The sequence below is a fragment of the Hyaena hyaena genome, unplaced genomic scaffold, assembly GCF_003009895.1.
Source record: "Hyaena hyaena isolate Hyena2069 unplaced genomic scaffold, ASM300989v1 scaffold_121, whole genome shotgun sequence".
NCBI lineage: Eukaryota > Metazoa > Chordata > Mammalia > Carnivora > Hyaenidae > Hyaena > Hyaena hyaena.
In genome coordinates, this window is record NW_024080753.1 from 3,582,098 (window position 1) to 3,595,805 (window position 13,708).

At 47.6% G+C, this 13,708-nt stretch overlaps 1 protein-coding gene and 1 long non-coding RNA gene across 2 annotated transcripts in view; both read left to right on the top strand.

The window, feature by feature from the left end:
• LOC120235090 (translation initiation factor IF-2-like) overlaps nucleotides 1-13,708 on the top strand; it is a 41,538-nt gene that overhangs the window by 10,470 nt on the left and 17,360 nt on the right. The window lies entirely within an intron of this gene.
• Nucleotides 8,884-13,708, top strand: part of LOC120235112 — a 14,149-nt gene continuing 9,324 nt past the window's right edge. The window contains exons 1-2 of the long non-coding RNA XR_005529307.1: nucleotides 8,884-9,109; nucleotides 10,728-10,731. This is a non-coding gene — a long non-coding RNA (uncharacterized LOC120235112). The remainder of the gene's footprint in view (nucleotides 9,110-10,727; nucleotides 10,732-13,708) is intronic.

Genomic DNA, 13,708 nt, shown 5'->3' on the forward strand with positions numbered 1-13,708 from the left:
TTTTCCTTGCTTTCAGGGAAGTGTCAAGTAAGAAATAGCTGCGGTGGAGGTCAAGGAGGTTGTTTCCTCCTTTCTCTTCTAGGGTTTTGATGATTTCCTGTCTCACATTCAGGTTCTTTATCCATTTTGAGTTTATTTTTGTGTATGGGGTGAGAAAGTGATCTAGTTTCATTCTTCTGTATGTTGCTGTCCAGTTCTCCCAACACCATCTCTTAAGGAGGCTGTCTTTTTTCCATTGGATACTCTTTCCTGCTTTGTCAAAGATTAGTTGGCTGTACACTTTTGGGTCCAATTCTGAGTTCTCTATTCTATTCCATTGGTCAATGTGTCTGTTTTTGTGCCAAGACCATACTGTCTTGATGATGACAGCTTTGTAGTAGAGGCTAAAGTCTGGGATGGTGATGCCCCCATTTTGGTTTTCTTCTTCAGTATTACTTTGGCTGTCCATGGTCTTTGGTGGTTCCATACAAACTTTAGGATAGTTTGTTCTAGCTTTGGGAAGAAGGCTGGTGCAATTTTGATTGGGATTACATTGAATGTGTAGATTGCTTTTGGTAGTAATGACATTTTAACTATATATTTTCTTCCTATCCATGAGTATGGAATGTTTTTCCATTTCTTTGTGTCTTCTTCAATTTCCTACATAAGTTTTCTACAGTTTTCATCATACGTATATCTTATATCTTTGGTTAGGTTTATTCTTAGGTAATTTATGGTTTTCTGGTGCAATTGTGAATGGGATCAGTTTCTTGATTTCTCTTCCTGTTACTTCACTAATAGGTGTATAAAAATGCTACTGGATTCTGTACATTGATTTTTGTATCCTGCAACTTTGCTGAATTCATGGATCAGTTCTAGAAGGCTTCTGGTGGAGTCTGTCGGGTTTTCTATGTAGAATATCATGTTGTCTGCGAAAAGTGAAATTTTGACTTCCCCTTTGCTAATTCTGATGCCTTTTATTTCCTTTTGTTGTCTGATGGCTGATGCTAGGCCTTCCAGCACTATGTTAAACAACAGTGGTAAGAGTGGACATCCCTGTCATGTTCCTGATCTCAGGGGGAAAGCTCTCAGTTTTTCCCCATTGAGGAGGATGTTAGCTGAGGGCTTCTCATAGATGGCTTTTATGATGTGTAAGTAAGTTTCTTCTATCCCGACTTTCTTGGGGATCTTTATTAAGAAGGGATGCTGTATCTTGTCAAATGCTTTTTCTGCATCTATCGACAGGATCATATAGTTTTTCTCTTTTCTTTTGTTAGTGTGATGTATCACATTGATTGATTTGTGAATGTTGAGCCAGCCCTGTAACCCAGGAATGAATCCTACTTGATCATGGTGGATAATTCTTTTTATGTGCTGTTGCATTTGATTTGCAAGTATCTTGTTGAGGATTTTTGCATCCGTATTCATCAAGGACATTGGCCTGTAGTTCTTTTTCTGGGTCTCTGTCTGGCTTGGGAATCAAAGTGATGCTGGCTTCGTAGAATGAGTCCAGAGGTTTTCCTTCAATTTCTATTTTTGGGATAGCTTGAAAAGAATGGGAATTAACTCTGATTTTAATGTCTGGTAGAATTCATCAAGGAAGCCATGTGTTTCTGGTCTCTTATTGTTGGGAGATTTTTGATAACTGATTCAATTTCTTCACTGGTTATGGGTCTGTTCAGATTTTCTATCTCTTCTTGTGTGAATTTTGGTAGTGAGTGTGTGTTTAGGAATTTGTCCATTTCTTCTAAGTTGTCCAATTTGTTGGCATATAATTTTTCATAGTATTCCCTGATAATGCCTTGTGTTTCTGAGAGATTGGTTGTAATAAGTCCATTTTCATTCACGTTTTTGTCTATTTGAGTGCTCTCTCTTTTCTTTTTGAGAAGCCTGGCTAGAGGTTTGTCAATTTTGTTTATTTTTTCAAAAAACCAACTCTTGGTTTCATTGATCTCTTCAACTGTTTTTTGGATTCTAGATTTTTTTATTTCTGCCCTGATTTTTAATATTTCTCTTCTCCTTCTGGGTTTGGGGTGCTTTTGTTGCTCTCCTTCTAGTTCCTTTAGGTGAGCTGTTAGATTTTCTACTTGGCTTTTTCTAATTTCTTGAAATAGGCTTGAAGTGCAATGTACTTTCCTCTTAGGACTGCCTTTGCCGCATCCCATAGAGTTTGGATTCTTGTATTTTCATTTTCATTTGTTTCCATATATTTTTTAGTTTCTTCTCTAATTGCCTGATTGGCCTATTTGTTCTTTACCCTCCATGTTTTTGGAGGTTTTCCAGACTTTTTCCTGTGACTGATTTCAAGTTTGATAGCCCTGTGATCTGAAAGTGTGCATGGTATGATCTCAATTCTTTTATATATATGGAGGACTGCTTTATGTCCCAGTATGTGATCTATCTTGGAAAATGTGCCATGCGCACTTGAGATGAAAGTGAATTCCATGGCCTCAGGATGTAGAGTTCTAAATATATCTGTCAAATCCATCTGGTCCAATGTGTCATTCAAGTCCATTGTGTCTTTAGTGATTTTCTGTCTAGTTGATTTAACCATTGCTGTAAGTGGAGTATTAAAGTCCCCTGCTATTAGCACATTCTTGTCTATAAGATTGTTTCTGTTTGTGATTAATTGTTTTATGTATTTGGGTGCTTCTGTATTCAGTGCATAGACATTTATAATTGTTAGTTCTTCCTGATGGGTAGACCCTGTATTTATTATATAATGTCCGTCTTCAACCCTTGTTACTGCCTTTACTTTAAAGTCCAGTTTGTCTGATGTAAGTATAGCTATGGCAGCTTTCTTTTGACTTCCAGTAGCATGATAGATATATCTCCATCCCCTTACTTTCAATCTGAAGGTGTCCTCAGGCCTAAAATGAGTTTCTTCTAGACAACAAATAGATGGATTTTGGTTTTTTATCCTTTCTTCCACCCTCTGTCTTTTGATTGGAGCATTTAGTCCATTTACATTCAGTGTTATTATTGAATAATGTGGGTTTAGAGTCATGGTGTTCTCTGTAGGATTCATGCTTGTGGTGGTGTCTCTGGTATCTTGTGTTCCTTGCAACATTTCCCTCCGAGAGTCCCCCTCAGGATTTCTTGTAGGGCTGGTTTAGTGGTGACGAATTTGTTCAGTGTTTATTTGGAAAGACTTTTATCTCTCCTTCTATTCTGAATGACAGGCTTGCTGGATAGAGGATTCTTGGCTGCATATTTTTTCTGTTCATCACATTGAAGATCTCCTGCCATGCCTTTCTGGGCTGCCAAGTTTCAGTAGATAGGTCTGTCACCACTCTGATAGGTCTCCCGTTGTTGTTAGGACCCTTTCATCCCTAGCTGCTTTCAGAATTCTCTCTTTGTCCTTATATTTTGCCAGTTTCATTATAATATGTTGTGTAGAAGATAGATTCAAGTTATGTTAAGGGAGTTCTCTATGTCTCTTGGATTTCAATGTCAGTTTCCTTCCCCAGATTGGGGAAGTTCTCACCTATCATTTGTTCAAGGACTCCTTCAGCACCTTTCCCTCTTTCTCCCTCTTCTGGAATTCCTATGATATGGATATTATTCCCTTTTATTGTATCACTCAGCTCTTTAACTCTCCTTTCATGTTCCTGGATCAGTTTATCTCTCTTTTCTTGGCTTCCTCTTTTTCTACACTTGGGTCATCTAACCCACCTATTCTCCTCTCTGCCTCTTCAATCCGTGCATTGGATGCCTCCATTTTATTATGCATCTCATTTATAGCATTTTTAAATTCATCACAACTATTTTTAAGCTCCACAGTCTTTGTAGCAATAGTTTCTCTGATGTCTTCCATGCCTTTTTCAAGCCCAGCGATTAATTTTATGACTGTTGTTCTAAATTCTTGTTCAGTTACATTGCCTATATCTGTTTTGAGCAGTTCTTTAGCTGTCATTTCTTCCTGGAATTTCTTTAGAGGAGAGTTCTTCCATTTTGTCATTTTGGCCAGCTTTGTGTCTCTTGTTAGTTTTAAAAGCTTGTTATGCACTCTGATCCTGCAAGTACTGCTGTATTAAAGAGAGCATTTGACTGTCCAGGGCCTGTCTGTTCAGGAAGTGTTCTTTGAATAGTGTCTCTTGGTCTCTCTTGTTGAGACTGTTATGCCCGAATTGTGAGTCCCCAGAGACTTCCAAGGAGCCGGCACTGATGCAAGTACAAAAGGGTCTTTATTACAAGCTCGAGCAGGGGCTCACCCGTCAACCGGTGCAGCAGCAAGGTGAAGCCCCAAACAATAGCGAGCAGGGTTTTTATGGGGTAAGGGATGGAGGTGTTACAGTGCACACGTTGTGCATATAGCATCATCACATAAGCACCAATCATAATTGTACAACACCCATGGTAACAGTTTTGACCATTCAGTATCTGTGAGGCATCCATTACTTTTGGTGGGACCCAATCATGACCTTTGAGAATCCTTTGAAAATGACCAATTATGAGGTGAACTCAAAGGGCCTACGTGGGGTTTAGGCAAGAGCTGAGCGATTGGCTAGTTTGTACAGAGTAACTACCTGCAGTTCCCAGCCCTGACTCAGACCCCAGGAATGTTACACATTTCTTTTGATTGGCTGATCCGAGGGTGGTCCGAGGGTGACTTCAGCTGAAGCTTTTCCTGGAACTGGGGCTACATGCAGCCCGAGGTTGCTCTTAACGGAGGACTTAATTTCAGGCTCCTCAAGACTTTGGTTATTTTATTTCCCTACTTCTAGTGGTATTTGGGACTCTCCACCATATGTACTTTGACTTGCTTCTTGAGGTAGCAAGAAAAGAAAACAAACACACAGGGAACAAAGGCACACAAATGCATAGACAAATCCAATAAACAAGGAAACTGAAGGGAAAAAGAAAAAGAAAAAAGAAGACAGGAAAAAAAGGAGGAAACACAAATAACAAAAAGAAAAATAAGAAAAAAAACCCAAAAGACAAAGGACAGTCTAAAAGCATAAAACCAGAACTCCCAGCTACAAATAAAGAGCAGGGTGTATGCAGTGCTGATAGAAGAGCATATACACAGAGAGAAATGACAGGGCGAGGAGAAAATGATATTGGACATTGACCAGGCAGAGAGACTAAGAGGCTTAATTCAGAAAGAGAAAAAGGGGAATAGGGTAAGAGGCAAGGACGAGGAAATGAAGTTAATATTACTCAGAGAAACTGTATAGTCTGATTACTCCAGAAAGAGAGAGAGAGATACAAAGGTATTGGTGGAGGTATAGAATAACATCTAGAGAATGGATTAAATGTGACTGTTTAAGCAAACCAGTGACCAGAGTGCCCAGTCCAGCAGAGGGGAGGGATATGAATGAGACAAGGGAAAATATATCTGAATAGAAAGGATTGGTCTAGAATTAATCACGGCAGTGTATCCATGTTGGTCTTACCCTGGGCTCTGGTAAAAAAAAAAAAAAAAGCAGCTCTCTAGTGGGAATGGGGGTGGTTTGGTGTAGGCGGGTCTTAGCCTCCACTTGTCCTGACGGCTGCTCCCTGAGGTCTCACCCTGGTGGTTGTGGGGAGAAAAATGGTGGCGCCCCAGTCCCTTCTCAAACCAAGAGCTGCAAATCACTCTTTTGGGTCTGATCTCCCTGTACTGTGGGCGTAGCCAAGGTGGGCCGTGTTCTATGTCCCAAGCCAGGCCTCAATTCCAGATCTTAGTCTGCACACTTTATTGATACCACCTGAAATATAAACCCCGCAGGCCAAGTCCTTCCCTGCAGTTTCAAGCCTGCAGCTTCCCCACTGGGGATCGAGCCTGGAGAGCGGCAGAGTGGTTTCAGGCCGCTCCGCTTACTCTCTGGATCCAGCTGGAAAGCAGAGGAGGAGTTTCTCCTGGGGCCGCCTGGGACCAGGTCACCCAGCTCAAAGTCAGCACCACAGCTGGAAACCGGATCCCTCTCTGTCCGGAGCTGAGGTTTTTTCCTTCTCCAGGGACAGTTCTTTGAGCAGTTTCAACCACTCTTTCATGGTGAGCCTCGACTCACCATGGTTCCCCGCAAAGGGGGCTCCCTCCCCTCCTTCCATGTCTCCAGGTCCTGGCCCATTTTTATCTTCCCCAGTTTGCACTCATGCACCTATAAGGTTGTTATCTCAACAGTCTCTCCTTTTCCTCCCAAACTCCTGCGATTCTGTAAGGGTTCCTGTGGCTTCAGGCCTTCTCCATTTGAGAGATTGGGGAGAGTGAAATGTATGGAGCTCCCTACTTTTCTGCCATCTTGCCTGGTTTTATTTTTAAAATGAAGATTTTAAGAGAGTCCTGTAAGTATTTCACAAAATGGGTCTCAGTAGTTGTCATTTGCATAACAACAGTCTAAATCACCAGTAATGGGGAGGAAACTGCAAATAAGGATGTGCAGAGCCTGTTGTGGAAGCAGAGGTTTTGAATAGCAATTTCAGGTCTGTGACAAGGCCCTGAGGGCTTGGTGGAGAAGGGAGTGGGAAACAGCCTGGGGTGTGGCTGGGGATAGGGGCTAATCCAGGCCTTGTGGGTGCAGAATTTATATAGTTGGTGGTGGTGGCCCTCTTTAAGAAAAAGAACCCGGGGAGGCGCCCGGGTGGCTTAGTCGGTTGAGCGTCCGACTTTCGCTCAGGTCATGATCTCGCGGTTCGTGGGTTCGAGCCCCGCGTCGGGCTCTGTGCTGACTGCCAGCTCAGAGCCTGGAGCCTGTTTCAGTCTGTGACTCCCCCTCTCTCTGACCCTACCCTGCTCACGCTGTCTCTCTCTCTCCTAGAAATAAAACATTAAAAAATTTTAAAAAAAAAAGAAGAAAAAGAAAAAGAACCCGGAATTATGTGTCAGATCTGAGAAGGGGCCACACAAGTGAGGCTTCAGCCTCTGTGGCTCTGGAGGAAACCTGCCTCTGGTGGTGCTTCAAACCACAGGGTGGTAGCAGGAGGACCTTTGTCCCCAGGGCTGCTGTGCCTCAGCACAGAAGACCTTTGACCTGGCCACCTATCCTTCATGGATTGATGCATTTGAAGGCCCTGCTCGTGCAGAAGAGAGGGCAGCAAAGCTGAGGATTTCCTCCTTGGGGAGAGAGAAACAGCACAAGGCTTTTGAAAGACTCCAAACAGGCTGCTACATGCTATTTAAATGCTGTTTTGATTCCTGCACCCAGGAGGCTACTCTGTAGCTGACTGATGGCATCTCTTATTCTTGTTTCAAAGCTAATTGCGTGTCTACAAAGTTGCCAATAATGTGGTAAAGCCTCCTATTTGACTAGAGCAGACCTTCCTCTCATGGACTGCAAGTCCTCTCCCCCCACACCTCCCACCATGATCCTCACTCTTCTGGCATGAACTGTGAGTGTGATTTGTGCATGCACACTCTTGGGGTTTCTCTTTCTGGGATCCTTGTCTCTATGGTTTAAGTTGAACACGCTGACATGCACAAACATCAGTGCTCAAGCTAGTGTGTTGCTTTGCTGGCTTCGGTCCTAGCTCCATTGTGGTCCACTCCCATCCAAATCAAATGAGCATCAGGTCCGGGTGGACCCAGGGACCCACGTTATGTCATCAGGATTTGCCGTTGCCCTCTGCTTTCCATGAGGCCTCACTGTCTAGTCAGTTTGTTGCAGGGAGCAGCCCCGACAGCTCCCCAAGGGAATCGAGCGTCTCCTTCACAAAAGTTGAGTTGCAAGCCCTGGCATGGGTTTGCTGGGCCAGGTCACATGTCCAGCCTCGATCCGGTGACTGAAACAAAGGGCATGAAATCCACTGATTGGCCAGATCTAGGTTATGTGCTCACCTTTTGATTCTGTAGAGAGTTAACATCCCCAAATTATATAAACTAGGAAAAGCTGACGGGGCAAAGTCTTCAGAGGAAAAAAGATTACTATTGGCATAAGGTGAGGAAACAGAGGGCAGGCAGAAAAAATAGTCATAGATGTCTACTGTCCCGTCCAGGACAGTGGAGCATCCTGGGATCTGAAGGGATAAGTTCACCCCAAAACTGGTACAAAACACTACTCAAAATGCCTAAGAGCCACACATAACCCCAGGTGTCATGGAGCCTGGAATTAAGAACCACATGGAGACAAGAAGAGTTGGAAACAAGCATAGGCCTTCCTGCTGGGACTGCTGCTTTGGGGGCTCAGGGACGTGCAAGGGCACCGGTGCCCAGAGGCTATATCGGTAGGGGACCTAGACACTGATAGGAAACAGCATGTAGGAGGTCATGAGGATGAGAATTCCGGAGGGCTTCTCCTCCGAATTTGTTAGAAATACGGCAAGTTGGGGCACCTGGGTGGCTCAGTCCGTTAAGCATCCGACTTCAGCTCAGGTCATGATCTCACGGTTCGTGGGTTCGATCCCCACATCAGGCTCTGTGCTGACAGCTCAGAGCCTGGAGCCTGTTTCAGATTCTGTATCTCTCTCTGTCTCTAAAAAAAGGAAAGAAAAGAAAAAAGAAATACGGCATTTTTTTTGGAGAGAGAGAGAAAGATTGAATGTGAGCGAGGGAGGGGCAGAGGGAGAAGGAGAGAGAAAAAAATCAATGCAGGGCTTGATCTCACAATCGTGAGATCATGACCTGAGCTGAAATTAAGAATTGTATGCTAACCAACGGAGTCACCCAGCTGTCATAGCATCTTGAGCCCCACTCCAGACCTCCTCCATCGGAATCTGAATTTGAATCAAATCCCTAGTGGTTTCCTGGGCAGTGTTAAAAGACTCACCTCTTGTCTCTTAGCCCTCACATTCAGGGCTGGTGGGACCTATGTTAGGTCTTTAATTCAGACTTTCCAGAATACAGTGTGTGTGAAGGAGCCTTAAAAACAGCTGTTTGATGGAACCACTGTTTCTACTTCTGAGACTGTTGCTTAGCAAAATTGCAGAGGCAGGGACAAAGAAGATTATGCACAGTGATGTCAATCGCAGTATTGTTTTTACTCAGAAACTACTACATATTCACAAATAGGAAAGGGCAAAGTCAAGTATGACACATTGAACATTGACTGTTATGTTACCATTTGAAATGTTGCTTTAAAAGAGATTTTCAGGGAGTGAGCAGGGAACATAGTGATACACCAGATAGACACAGTGCCTGGCCTCGAGGAGCTGACACTCTCCTGGGGAAGACAAACACTAAGCACGTGGACAATTGAGACAATTTCAGACTGTGAAATTCCTCCTCGGTTGGGGGGTATGGGGTAATGTGGTAGAGAATCCTGGGTGGGCTGGGGAGGACTGTTTAAGTGGGGGCACATAGGGAGAGCTTGTCCTGGGAGCTGTCATTTAGAGTGCGATCCAAAAGATGAGAGGGATCCAGCGAAACAAACAGGCAGGAAAAGATCATCCAGGCAGAAGGAACGGGAATTCCCAGGGTGCTGGAGTTGGGGAGCGTGGCTGTTTGCGAGATGTCATGGGCGATGTGTGGCTGGAGCAGAGCGAGCCAGGAGGAAGCTGGATGCTGAGGAAGCCGGAGGAAGGAGCAGTCGCAGACTCCTCCAGTCTTATAGGCTGTGGGCAGAGCCTTTTGTTCTTAGAGTAAAGTGTGATGACAGCAGATGCAGAAGGGAAGTGGTGTCAGTCAGGTGGCTGAACAGGAGGTCCCAGCGGGTGTCCCCCACAGAAACACCGGCTTGGCAATCACCTGTGGACAAATCCCTTTGTGAGAGCTCTGGAGTTCAGTTGAAGGTATCAGCACCCCAGTGGACCACGAAACCCAACAACAGCCACAGAAAAGGGTAAAAGGCACAGTTGCACTCCGCTTCCATCATCCCTACCCCAGACCAACAGTATCCAGAGCCAAGAGAGACTTCAACCCTCTCCTCTCTCCCTCTCCCTTTGTAGTTCAGTCCCTGCGGCTGTTTCCACCATCCCCCTTTCTCTCCAGCTGCTTCTGGGGGGTGCTTTTCCCTCTCCCCCCGTCTCCGTCCTCTCCGCTAGCAAGAGTGGCTCCCTGCCCTCCGCGGCTTCCATCGCCCCCAGGTCACCTCTCCGAGCCACACCCCTGCCACGTTCTGTGGTTCAGGTTGTGCAGACTGTAGTGTTCATCCTCAAGTCGGTTTTCTAGCCGTGTGGGCTGGTNCTCTCCGAGCCACACCCCTGCCACGTTCTGTGGTTCAGGTTGTGCAGACTGTAGTGTTCATCCTCAAGTCGGTTTTCTAGCCGTGTGGGTTGGTTTAGTGTTGGTCTGGCTGTGTTTTGGGGATGAGAGATGCTGAAGAGATGTCCGTGCTGTTCTGCCATCTTGGCCCCACAGTGGTTCCATCCATCAGACCAGACAACAACCACATAGAAGCTCCACACCTGGGTTTCCAGCTCAACTCTTCCAATTTTTAGAAGCTAAAATTCATTCTTTAAACGTCTCAATTTGGCCCCTGAAGCCTAGTTCCTGACTCTTGGTTTAAGGCACTTGACTGGAGATGGGCGGAGGGGCAGGACCCCGAGACGGGGTCCAGATTCTGGATGGAAAGCCCCTGCCTCCCACCCACTGGCCTCCTTGTGGATGTGCAGGGGGGCACCTTCCCAGAATCAGCCTCTTGGTCAGGTGCAGTACCCCGCAGGCTGCCGGGTGCCTCCCTACTGTTTCAGGGGCCCTGTGGCCAGTGGAGCTGCCCCCACTACCCCCCACCAATGCCTCCCTGCACACGCCCTGCACATCAGCGCAGCCCTGTGAGACCAAGCACACGTACTGTCTGAGCTGATGGATTGTGGGGACGGGTGAAGAGCTGGAGTCAGACCCCCAGGGCAGGGCTCGTGGGAAGAAGCATGGGTGTGCCCTGACGTGGGAGGACAGTGAGCAGCCCCTGCAGCCCTAAATGTGTATTGAGCACCTGCTATGTACTTGGTCCTCAGTTGGGAGCTCTGTGGATTGTGGGAAAGAGGGAGACTGGGCATCTGTCCTGGAGAAACTGCATAATGCCAGATGAGGAAGTGGTGCTGTAGAGGGTTTCGGCGAGGAGAGGGGATGCACCTGATGGGAAAGAGGGGCGGGGTCTCGGTGTCCCCAGAGCACCAACAGGACTTGATCTGCAGGGGACAAGGACAGGCTGTGGCTGCACTTGGAGAAGCAGCATGCACAGAAGCTCAGAGGCAGGACATCCAGGGTGTGGGGGAGTGGAGCGGATGTGAGGGGCTCCCCAGTCCCACCTGCTGCCGGGTCAGGCCTCCTCCCTCCCTTCCTCTGTGCTGACAGGGATGGTGGGGAGAGCAGCGACGAGCGAGCACTCCTGGGGCCCCTGTTACTAGCTCTCTATTTCAGATGAAGAAGCAAGGTACAAAAAGGGGAGCTGCTTGACTGAGGTCACAGAGCAGGGAGCCCCCAGCCTGCATCCCTAACTATGGGCCCTACGCCGCCCCAAAGGGTACAGTCCTGGAATGGACTTTGAAAGGGGTCTGATCCCCAGTGCCCCATCAGATGCTAGGCCATCCTCAGAAAATACCCCTTGACAACTACTTGCACAGCCTCAGGCCCATCAGACAACATATTGATGCTCCTGGAAGCCAGCGTGGCCTCCCTGTGGAGTGGCCCAGGATAGCTTAGGAGAGGTGTGGGGCAGCCACAGGTGTCCCTGAGCTTCCCTGCTGCTCGCTTCAGCCACCTTGGCTGCCCTGGCAGGGAGCCTGATGGAGGTGACTGCCATGCAGGGAGGAAAGTGGCAGATGAGGTGATGGAGGGCACGATGCATCCTCTGTGCACACGTTCAGGTGTTTACTTGGCAGTCATGGAGTTGGGTCTTGCACCGTGGCCATCATGAGTACAGGCCCAGCTGTCCAGCTGTGTAAACAGGGCAGCCCCTTGGGCTGCCAGTCTCAGGGGAAAGCACTATGCAGAGAAAGCCATCCCCCAGTGCCCCCCAGCACCCACACAAGTAATCGTGCTGCTGTGAGGCTGTGGCCATAGGTCATAGTGAGGGGTAAACAGAGGCGCAGGACACTCAAGGCAGGCCCTGACCAAGATCCAGGATGCTAAAGCCAGACAGTCTGGGCTCTGTGATCTAAGGCAGTGACCTCCATGCCTCAATTTCTTCATCTGCAGAAAGGAGCAGTCATACTGGCATACACTCGCCCCCTCTTCCTGCTGCACCCCGAGTGTGCACTTTCTTTCTGGCTCGCCTGTGTTCACCTCCCCTCTCCTTCCTCACTGTAACCGCCCGGAAAAGTAGGTGCTAGGAGTTTTTGAACAAATTAGCGTATAAATGAACACTCACACCCTGCCCCCACCTTGGGCTCTCTCAGAGGGTGAGCTGGATGGGACATTGAGATCCTCCAGCCTGCCCAAGAAGCACCAAGCATGTGCATGCCTTCACTTACCCCTGATGTGGCCGATGGGGGCTGCAGGAATCCCTGGGGGAGAGGCCGGGTGGGCGGGGCAAGGCCCAGAAGGTTCTGAAGACCAATGAGGCCAGTGAGATATTAGAGGTCTTTGGGGGCTTCTGTGAGGGATTCTTCTTGCAAAGAGGTGGGCAGGGTTTGAGAAGGTGCCCCCTAGGGGTGTCTGGGTGGCTCAGTCAGTTAAGCGTCAGACTTCAGCTCAGGCCATGATCTCACAGTTCATGGGTTCGAGCTCCATGTCCGGCTCCATGCTGACAGCTAGCTCTGAGCCTGTAGCCTGTTCAGATTCTGTGTCTCCCCCTCTCTCTGACCCTCCCCTGCTCACACTGTCTCTCTCTCTCAGAAATAAATTTTAAAAAATTAAAAAAAGAAGAAGGTAGCCCCTTGTTTTTGGCTTGAGTGCTAGTTATGCATATATGATGGCTGGAGTGGAGGCAGCCACACTGCAACCGTCAAGGAGTGACACCGTTATTCTGTTAACAGTAAGTAGAGTAGAGAGGCGGGCAGCACCTGAGTCTCTGATGACGTTGTGAGCCAGCAGACTGCCTCTGAACTTCCCATTTCTCACACCATCATCAAACATTCACGGTGGCTGCCTTAGCAGTTTAGCCTCTCTTGGTAGGGTTTTCTGTCACTTGAGCCAAACATCTCCAATTGATACAGCCTTCTAGTGTCAGTTAAAATGTCTCTGTTCTTACCTAGTCCCCAGCCGACTTGGATCTCTGCCCTTGTCCCTCCACTCAGCACCCATGAGAGCAGATTGTGACTGTGGTGCTCTGTCTGTCTGGTTGGCCCATTCATGTTTGGTCTGTGAACACCTCAGGGCCAGGCCTCTGCCTTCTCCTTTCTGGGAGACCTGAGGCTGCACGCACTGGGCCTTCAGGTCACCGCAGGGACCTTACCACACCCTCCCCTCCCCGAGTCAGAGCCTCTGGCCATCATGAAGCCTTCTAATTCACTTTGGCCCAAGCACTGCTTCTGTGCCCCAAGGGCTTCTACAGCCTCTTCAGTGTAAAGTGTGAGGTCTTGTCTACATAGAGCTTCCTAGCCATCAGCTCTTGCCTCGTGCGTGTCTTCCAGCGCTAAGCTATTAATTTCTTGCCAGCTCGGCCTCTCTTGCAGCAGGTCCGGGAGGCCACAGTGCAGACAAAGGAGTGCATGATTGAGACGTGGAAAAAGCAGTGATGCGTACATCTCATTCCAAACCGAGTGAGATTCTCAGCATGTTCTGGAAAAGTCCTGGGGTGTGCAAGTAGGGCATAATGTTCCCCCAGGCATGGTGGAGGGGTGAAGGCTCGTGGCCTCCCTGTAGCAGCTCCCATGCCGGCTGTGAATGGGGGACTGTCCTGTGGTCACACGAGCAGAACTCTGCCAAGGAAAGCAAGGGAGAGAGGGATTCTGGTCCTCAGGGAGCCTGGAAGGTGTAGCAGTGCTGGAG